The sequence below is a fragment of the Emydura macquarii genome, unplaced genomic scaffold (assembly GCF_026122565.2).
Source record: "Emydura macquarii macquarii isolate MOO-44397 ecotype Brisbane River unplaced genomic scaffold, CSIRO-AGI_Emac_v2 contig_2897, whole genome shotgun sequence".
In the NCBI taxonomy this organism is placed as follows: Eukaryota; Metazoa; Chordata; order Testudines; family Chelidae; genus Emydura; species Emydura macquarii.
This window is the reverse complement of record NW_027133034.1, coordinates 41556322-41566474: the sequence shown is the minus strand read 5'-3', so window position 1 is coordinate 41566474 and position 10153 is coordinate 41556322. Positions and strand designations below refer to the sequence as shown.

At 38.7% G+C, this 10153-nt stretch overlaps 1 long non-coding RNA gene across 1 annotated transcript; it reads left to right on the top strand.

Annotated features, from left to right (window-relative positions):
* Positions 1 to 1260: 1260 nt before the first annotated feature.
* LOC137167065 (uncharacterized) lies at positions 1261 to 10125 on the top strand. Its single transcript, XR_010923959.1, has 2 exons — positions 1261 to 1352; positions 7414 to 10125. It is a non-coding gene; the product is annotated as an uncharacterized lncRNA (long non-coding RNA).
* Positions 10126 to 10153: the final 28 nt, after the last annotated feature.

The following is a 10153-nucleotide window of genomic DNA, read 5'->3' as shown; positions in this document are numbered from 1 at the left end:
TATATAGTAAGGCGTAATACTGATCAGATCACAATGGCAGTACAATGCAAACTACATTTTCATTAGACTACAACAAAGGAGCAAGAAAAATCTTATGCAAGCTACCTAGCTGAACTTTTGTCTTCCACATTTAATTGTTTTGTATGGGAAATGTATATCAAAGCAAATGGCAACATTCCAAAATCCAATAATGCAAAAAGTCTTGCATTTACAGTTTTAAAAAGTAAATAGTTCTTTGTCTATTGCATTTTGAGTGTAAGTATGAGTTTTCAAAGGCAATACAATTATTCTCTATTTGCTAGTTATTATAGTACCATTGACTGAAGTAAGAGTAAATTTAGGGGTTTTAAATTTCACTTTAGCTGATCTGGCACTACACGGACAGAATCTTTAATATCCAAGTAGTATGTATCATAGCTGGCCAGTGTTTCCCCGTGACATCAGTCTAGATTTCACAGACTATGAAGTAAACATCTGCTATTCCACCTATATGCCAAAGTTTGTGAAAGAGATGCCTCCCTGATAATTAAATTATATAGCTTTTTTGTACTATTAATTTTTGAGAAATTTAGGTGTACATAACCCCAAAAGGATGGGGGTAGAGCCTCTGATAATCAATTTGGGATAATGATGAATTCATCAAAACATATGTGGCTAATTTTTCAGAAGAAAAGCCTCACTTTTGTGGGGGCAGGTTGTACTGCAAAATTGACATACACAGTTAGTGTAGATAGATAGTGCAAATCAGAGTGCTGGTACTACTAGGCCCCAATTCAGAAATGCACTTACAGATATTTAGTAGGACTACTCACATGCCTAGCTTAAATGCTTTTTTAGATTGCATCTTCAGATCAGATACTTAGGCACTAAGATTGGCTCTGACAATTATTTTGCAGGCACAATATCTGTCCATAAAAAGAGAGACTAGTTCTTTGCCTCACTGCTAGCTTACCCTCTCTTTTTTAAATCAATGTGATGGAGAGTGGTCACCTCAAGTGAGCTTTAGTGAATAACTCTTTCCAGTGAAAACATTCAGATGGAGAAGTCAGCACTACACCACCTATTTTATATCATGTTCCCATATTCAACCTCCTCAGCTGCACCTCAGAATGCTTTGCACTGCTTTCAGCTGTGCTTCAGAAAAGAGACTATTTTCTGCAGCACTTCAGAGGAGATACTAAGGGAAGTGGTGTAATGGCTAATGTGATGTTCCTGCTGTCTGAGGAGGAGCTATTGATTGCAATTGGCTAAGCAAGTATACTTCAGCATAAGAATGGCGATAGAATGAAACCAGGGTGGTAACTGCACTTCTTAGATGACTGCTGATGATGATCAGGAATAGTGATTCCCAGGTTGGTTAGAAGTTCTGTTCAGGTTTCTACAGGGGATTATCTGCAGAATGGGACAGAATCAATGCATATGCATAGCAATTCTCAAGATAGCACCTCCATAAGAATGACTGCAGAATCAGACATTTATAGAGGGACTGTGCAAAGTCCTAGGCTCTGTTCCTGGGTCAAAGAAAGAGTTGGGTTGCTACTGAGCTCAGGTAGGCCCTGAAGATGCTGACTATCAAGGACTCAGTACAGTGAAAGTTCCTGAGTTCATATCTGGCTGTAATTTTATAATTGATAACTCAAAACTGATGCTTATAGGTAATTCTGTCAACACAAAATTACTTGCACACAGTCTGACTTCTTTCAAATAAGTAGTATTGCTCTTTTGCTTACATTTAATGCATTTTTGTTATGCTGGCTGGATTGCGGGGCATTTATGATATTATTTAACATCAATATGTCAATATCATAATTCATATGAGATGTGCTGTGTCAGGTACTGTTAGAAAGGCTATATTGTGCTAAGTAAGATGATAATGTTTTTGTTCATGTGTGTAATGGAAGTTATGATTATGTTTGATATATCTGTATTTCAAATTGTGCTGTGTCCAGGTGACACCCCAGACAGGATGGCTGCAGCACTAGCCTGCTTAATGGCCCATTAAGAAACTCACAGGTACAGGGGGCCCAGTGGGAGAAGCCAGGGATATACCTGATGAGTCACCAGTCACTCATGTGACCCTGGATTCCATCTTATTCCTGTAAATTTCCATAAGCAGCCTGGCAAAGGTCAAAGGACATAAAAGGCAGCTGCACGACATCCATTTTGTCTTCCGTCTTCAGTCAGTCTTCACCTACCTCTAGATCAACTCATCTACAACTGAACTGAACTGAAGCTGTGAAACAAAGGACTGAGACCCATCCAGGTACTGGATGTACACCAGGACTATACAAGCCTGCAAACTCCACAATTCTACTAGAAACCTGATACATACAAATAACTAGAAAGTCCATATATATCTGATTGCTTTAATCCTTTAACACTTCTCTTATAGTTTGTTTTTTTTCTTTAGTAACTAAAACTAAAGGTTTATTATATAAAAGATTGGCTGGCAGCATGATATTTTGGGTAAGAGCTAACCTTATATTGCTCTGGTACTGTGGCTGACCCTCGGGGGTCAGGAGAAACCTTTTTGGTAAAGCGCATAGAGTTTAAATAACTTCTCTCTTTACTGGACCTAGTGGCCGATTGGGAGTCAGAGACTGAAATGCAGTAAAGGGGACTGTGTATATTTTTATTTTGGCTTCTTGATAACCAGTGTGGGGAATCAGAAGCATTTTTTGTGGCTGGTTGGAAAGTCTGACTTCAGTGTCACCCACCAGTGTTGGGAGAATCTGCTCTCCTTTTGCAGCCTGCCCTGACCTTGGCATTTTCAGGTGGCTACCCTAGGCACGGATGGGTCACAATGTTAAATAGAAGATAACTATTGTGGGTATGTCACTGAAAAGTATGGAGGCTTTGAATACAACACAGGAGCTGGGGGAGGCACTCACCACTGGAAAGTGGCAGGACTTACTTTCTTCTTTCTTTATGCCTATTCAGAATTTAACTTAGAATCCAAATGTTACTGACATTCAGACAGACAAAATAGATCGAACAGGGCAAACACCCTGCCTAGCTCCAGTCACAATCAAGGCCCTAAAGTTTTAAAGAGCTTCAAATCCTTTCCCATACTTTTTGCTGAAAGCAGCTCAGAAGAGGAGCTAGGAGAAGAGCCAAAACCAGCAGCTGGGTGAAGCAATCTGGCAAAAGAAGAAACCAGGGGAGCCAGCATCTCTCTATAATGAGAGCAATAATCCCAATATCCAGGAAAAGAAGGAACCAAGGTTACTATTTCCAGCCCAGAGGCATTTATTTTAATGACCTGAAAAGCAGCATGTAAAGTTTTTATTATCTCACCAGGTTGTGTTGTACCTGTTCTACAGCTGTGATTCTAGCTGACAGTGCAACATTGAGCATTGTTTCCAAAGCAGGCAGAGGCATGGATTAGCAGAATAGGTTCAAGTAAATGGAGAATCTGTACAATCGCATTTCATTGTGACAAGAAGTATGTACACATCTGTAACCCACATCCACTTAGTGTGGGGCTTTAGCCCCCTTTGGTGCGGGGGAAGGGCTCAGGCCACATACATGAGCCTGCTACAAACTGGATCTTTTAGCGCCAGCAGAAGCAGCTCTTGTTAAGAACCAGAAATGCAAGGCTCAATGCTCACTTCTGAGGGCATGACATAGGGATGCAGCATTATAATTGGAAAAGTCTTCGCAGGTAGCATGTGGGTCAACAACCTCTAAAAGTAATACAATAAACTTTCCACAAGATGGGGAAATTAGGTCTTTAATAAGGGTCCTAAGCCCACCTCTTTCACTCAAACAGGACCTGATTCAAAGCTCATTTATGTCCCTGGCGAAAGCCCTCTAAGTGCAGTGGACTTGTATCAGGCTCCTACCCATAGTCTTGTTTTGCCTCCTTGCAGTCCCACTTTAACATTTTTTTTTAAAATGTAAATTTAAGTATTTCTAGAAGTATTGTTAAAAATCCAAATGCAGAGGTAGGATGGCCTGGTGATGCTAGCAGAGGGATTATGAGTCAGGTATTAACAATTCTATCATAGATTCTGCCTGTATATTCTTAGAAATGTTCCATTACCTCTCTGTACCTCAGTTTCTTCATAAGTATAAAGGGACAGCTTTTATCCACTTCAAAGGATTAATTCTTTAATGCCTGTTACTGTGCTTTGACTCTTCAGAGGGCAGGGACACAGAAATGCAACATAATAATCTAATTATTAAATAACAGATGCAGAAATATATTATGAAAAGATTTTGGATATTATGAGCACAGAAGCATCCTCCCTTTCATATTTTTTAATTTTTGCCACATGTTTGTATGGTGCAAATCTGTTTTAACTACAAAGCTGCAAGGAAATGTTCACCAAAACCTTCAAAAAAATTAAAGCTTTCAGCAGTTTACCTGGTAATGAGTTTTTCATGCAATGTTTCATATTCTCCATCTCACAGGCAGCTCTGGTTCCTGGGCTGATGCTGTCAACATCATCATGTTTTCAGAAATAAGTGCATCAGAACAGCTCCTTCCGATTCTTCAGTTCTTTCCTCAATATCAGCACAAAGACTGTACAGAGCTGAGCATTTATTCTGCTTTTAGAGATTTTTCAATCAAATGGGTTAAAAAAAAAATCTTTTCTTTGAAACTAATTTGCTGGGTCACAAACTGCCACCATGTTACTACCGTGTAGCTTGGGCCTATTTGTGGAGTAAGGTACTACTCCGCATCAATAAAGTTGTTAAAATGTGGCCCTAAATGGTGAGATTTGAATCCAAGAGTATTTCAAGCTACCATCGAGTGCATAGTGAACAAACCTGTATGGCTAAATTGGCTAGTAAAGCAATGTGGACAGGGCAGTGGACTAGGAATCAGGAGGCCAGAGCTTTATTCTCACTTCTGTGACTGAGTTGGTGTCAGTGCTTAATTTGTAATGAAAGAGGTGCCAGGAATCAAGCAATTAGGTGCTGATGCGACAAGCCCAGAGGGACCATGGCTCAGCCCTGGCAAGCGCTGGCACAAATTAAGCACTGCTTGCTGTGTCACCTTGGGCAAGGCCCTTCCCCTCTGTTAAACTTCCTAGTCTTTGTCTGTCTTATTTATTTAGAATGTAAGCTCTCTAATGCAGGGACTCTCTCTTACCATGATTCAGTACAGCGCCTAGCACTATAGGGCCTGATCTTAATTGGGACAAATGTTTAATGCAAATTTAGTATCAAATTAATATCACTTCCTCTGTCTGCAAGTAATATCTGGCCTTGGCAGGAAGGCAGCCTTGATGACCTAGAGCCTGATCCAAAGCCCAACAAATTCAATAGGAGGCTTTCCTTTGACTTGAATGGATTTTGAATCAGGTCCCCCATACGTCTTTTTTCTATAATTACTATCATCCTGTTATCCAGATGAAATGAGTAGGAATGCTGTGGTAATATTCTTGATAGCTCTATTACCATAATACATTCATCCTGCTTCTGAACATTTAAAGCTAATTAAGAAATTATCATTAATTAAAAGAAAGTTAAAGAATGTCTGTGAGGCACAGAATGTGTCTTTGTATATGGATGGAGAAGGGGAAAAAACAGCCTTGCTTGCCACAAAGAGGAGAGTTTCCACATGCCAGGTGTTGAGTATTCCAGCTGGTATGTACTATGTTCATGAAGATGGATCCTTGTTAGATGTCACCCAGTCCCTTCCCCTAACTAAAAGAATTAATGTTGTGTGGGCCTCTGGTTTAGAGCAAAGGGCAGAGACAGCAGAATGCTGAACTAAGGTGGCTCAAGCCCACCTCTTCCCCAAACTCACTACAGCCCCCAATATCTTAGTTAACCCAGTGAGAAGTTGGAGAAAAAGAACCACTTTACTGAAAACCAGATGCTATATCAGAGATTCTCTAGGTAAACAATTTTGCAAACCAGCAATATGTGAGTTCTGTACTAGGTGTTTTGTATAATCATTCCTAAATATGCACAGCAATATAGTCAGAGATATCATTAGACATTTGTTTAGCCTTCATGTCTATTTTAAACTATTATGCTTTGTCTGCTGTCAGGGCAAGGCCAGCTATAAATTTACGTGCTAGTGCTTATAACTGTAGATTTGCTAACAAAAAATATCCTGTTTTCAAAATACCAGATGTTGCTTTTTGAAGGGATTTCTTTACTACTGATTTGTTTAGGTTAGCCTTTGAAGGGGGTTATTTGTTTATTAACATTTATTTATATAGGAAATATTTAAGCTAAGTCATACGGCTTGCTTTAAAGTATAGCATTAGACACTCATAGCAGTAAACATCAATTTCTAACTCAACAATACACATATGCTATCCATAGCATTATAAAATAAATCAGTACATAAAGTTTTAAACGGAGTCATAAAAGTCTAATCATTTGCTGACATGATTATTTCCAGTTCTGTGCTGCAGTTAATTTCTAAAGAATGCAAACATATGGAAAAGATGCTATTAGACACTGACAACCTTGTTTATGCAATGTGGGCTTGAGGCTGCATTAACACCGGTGTGAGTAACTCGATGGAAGTTGATGGAATCATACTGGTGTGATTCTAGTGTAAGCGAGAGCAGAATCAGGCCCCATGTAATTACAGCTGAGCTTCTCTTTTAACAGTTGATATAGGCAATAAATCCAGGTGAAACAAAAACAACTTTTTTTAAAACCAGTCCCTATGACCCAATATATGTTGGAAAAAAGACAGAAATGTTTACTAACAAACCTACGGTGGTTAATACCTCACCTGCAAAAACAACAAAAAGTGGCAAAATCAGCCTTTCAGCTGTTTGAGGGAGGTCCTCTAATTTCATGAAATGAAGAAAAATTCACTTTTCTTCACCAAAAGATTCTAGTGCTAATTTCACCAAACACAGTTTTCACCAATGCAAATTCCTTATCTCTTAGGGCCATAGATCAGGACAATGCCTATTTTCAGCACTGGTTCTATGTTTGGATCCAAAACAGTTTATGAGCTCAAGGGGAGCTTAAGACTGTCAAAGGAGTGCTCTGTACATGATAGACACTAAATAGACATGTCTGTTTACATATCTAATCATTTACAAAGTGCCAGGCTGTAGATGGTGCTCAAGAATATGTAGCACAGTTTCTGTTGTACACTACTAATGGATTCTTCTGGTCATTCTTTACAGACAGCCTTTAACAGAGATCATATTGTGCATTGTAAGTGGTTTATTTACAACTGCAAATTTTAGAAGTAATTAGGTCTCAGGGCCAGATTCTGCTCCTGTTTGAAATCAGTCTTATTGACTTATAGTGTGCTGGATCAGGCTCTGATAGTATTCTCGCACTTTCCATCTTCTTATAGATGGGATTAAAACATTGCTGGTAATCAGTAAAACAGATATGGGAGAAGGGTTACAGTTACAACATGCTAACATCTTGATGGTTCCATTAAAACAACTGAATTTAATATCTCTATTCTTGTAGGTGACAAGGCAGAAATTAAATTTTTGGAAGGATCTGAATGAGGACCTTGTAATGGCTATGGATTGCTTTGTGCCCCTGAGATCTACTCACAGAAGCTTCAGTCCTGGGTCTTAGACTTCAAGGGAAAGAGGGGAAGAAAGAAATCAGCTACCTCAACAACAGTCTCCTCTCTTCTTGTGCACCTCCCTACACCCAGCGTGGTTGACAAATGTAGTGGGATGAGATGGGTCTATAGCTCTGTCCCTGAAATGCATCATTCACAGCAATCTGTCAAGGGGAAGGGTTCTTTCATGGAAAAGCCACTTCCAAACAGGGTGGCTTCCAAGGCCATCTATGGAGATGCCTCAGATACCGTTCCCAGGGTTTTGGCACTAGCTCTGGCTCCCATCCGCTCAGCTCCCTCAGCACAACTCCTTTAGAGGCACAGTACCACCGGCTGGGTGCAGGAGCACACCAGATAGAATTTCTTCTGGGGTGATTTAAAAAAAAAGGTACAGACTGGATTGTATGAACCTCTCAAGGAAATTCTACTGGGCTGGAAGGAGGATAATGTGCATCCTCCTTGTCCCTCTCCTTTTTCCTGAATTCCTGTCCCTCCACTTCCCATCAGACCTCAGACAATTTGTATGTTCTCTGCTGGGTCTGTTTCATGCAGAGGACAAGAAATTTGTGTATGGATACAGGATACAATCTCGCCCCATGTTCCTGTTATGTTAGGAAGCACAGAAGGTTTTATTTTATTTAAAAAAAAAAAAAAAAAAAAAAAGGGCTATTGTAAGCAGCAGGAAACAAAACTGTCTTTAACTTTGTGTTTGTAATTGCATTTGGAGACATATGAAGCACAGTTGCCAAAAACATAAAGTCCTAGAGAGTACAGATGGTTTTGGATGTGTGAAATAGCCTACATTTGTGACATGAAGGAGCAGCTGGGGCCATATGGTAACACAAGGTCTGAAAAACCAACTGAGTCTCTCTAATTAAAATTTTACAAGTAATATAATCTGGAAATCTAAATGATATGATATCAGAAGCATAATTTAGCTTGGTCAATTGCTCTGCTTCATAACATTACTTGGGTCTGTGAGAAAGAGCTATTTTTGGCATTTGGGCTAGTAATCTACTGATCATGATTAGCCCTAATATAGCCTTAATTCTAATGAATCCTGCATCCAAATAACCTCATCCTTAAGGGAGGTGAAATAAATAAATAAGCAAGCTTTTAAAAATCAAACTAGTGATGTCTTTTTGGATATAAATGGGGAAAGGAGAAGTAAAAAGCAGTAATGGTATATCTTTTTTTTTTTTTTTTTTTTTTTTTTTTTTTTTTTTTTTTTTAAATAAGTGAATGTTGTGCTTGTGAAAGGTCTTTGATAGGAGACGGACACATTTCTGCATAGTGGGTTTGGGATTTTTTTTTTTTTTTTTTGCTGATGCAGGCTTTTTAAAAGTTTTCATATCTCTTTATGTGCATGTGATTGGAAACACACAAATGTGTTTCTGTATCTGTGACATTACTAGTTCTCATGTGTGGTTCTTGGCATTGTAACCAAATATAGTTCGCCACTGATAGGTAGAGATGGTTGACATTTTTTTTTTTCAAATTTTGACAAAAAAGGTTATAAAAATTAATCTTTGCTGTTTTTTCCATCAGTTTGTCAAAACATTTCAAAGATCTGAAATTCCAGATTACAAAAAGAAGTTAAATTGTCATCGTTCCTCCACCATCTACTGGCAAATTCTAATACAGAAATCCAGATAAATTGTAGACATACTTATATCATTATTATTAATTCAGGCATAATTCCAAAATGCAGAATCCAGATTTTTGCCCTCTCTTTCCTTACTCACCAGTCCTCCATTTTATTTGGCTGGATGTGGCTATGATCATTCTCCTCTAATTCTCTTCCAGATTGCCTCAGTCAGATCAGATATCAGTATATGCTGAATTGCACATTCTGTTCAGTGCATTTTAGAGGTTTTATTTTCCGCTGAATATAACCACATTTTATAGTATGCCCACGGTATTTGCCAGTATAACAAAATAAAAGCACTGTGCTTCACAGAGCTGGTGATTTGAGCTATATGGCAAATCCTATATTACACTTTCCAAACATTTCCTAAGAGAGTTGGGGAAGGAAACGTATTTGGAAAATAAAGGCACTTAAAACTTCAAAATGTTGTTCAGCGAATTCTTCTTGTTGATGACCTCTCTTTTTCTGTTGTATGTCCTAAAGGAACATTGGAGAAAATGGGAGCTAAGTTTTGTATGTTTATTACTAGTCATACAACAACAGTATATAGTGATTATGACCAAGATTAGGGCACCAATGTGATAAGCATTGCATAAACACATAGTGAAAGACAGTCCCTACCTCAAAGTCCTTACTGTTTGAGTAAACAAGATATACAGTAGATGGGAGAGGAAATAAAAGCACAGAGAGGCTAAATGACTTGTCTTAGGTCAGGCAGCAGGTCAGGTCCCCTAACTCCCAGTCTAATCCGCAATCCACGAGACCATACTGCCTCCCATGTGCCTTTTGAAAGGCTACCCCATAAACTCACTGAAACTTTAATTATATCACCTCAGATCTCTGCTTCAGCAAACTGTATGGACATTGTCACCAGTTATTTTGAAATGCCCCAGTCTTTAAATAAAAATTCACCAGAAAATAAAAATTGGCTATACTATATTTCTTGCTGCGGGTTTCTAAAGCCATATTATTATATATCAAGCTTCATT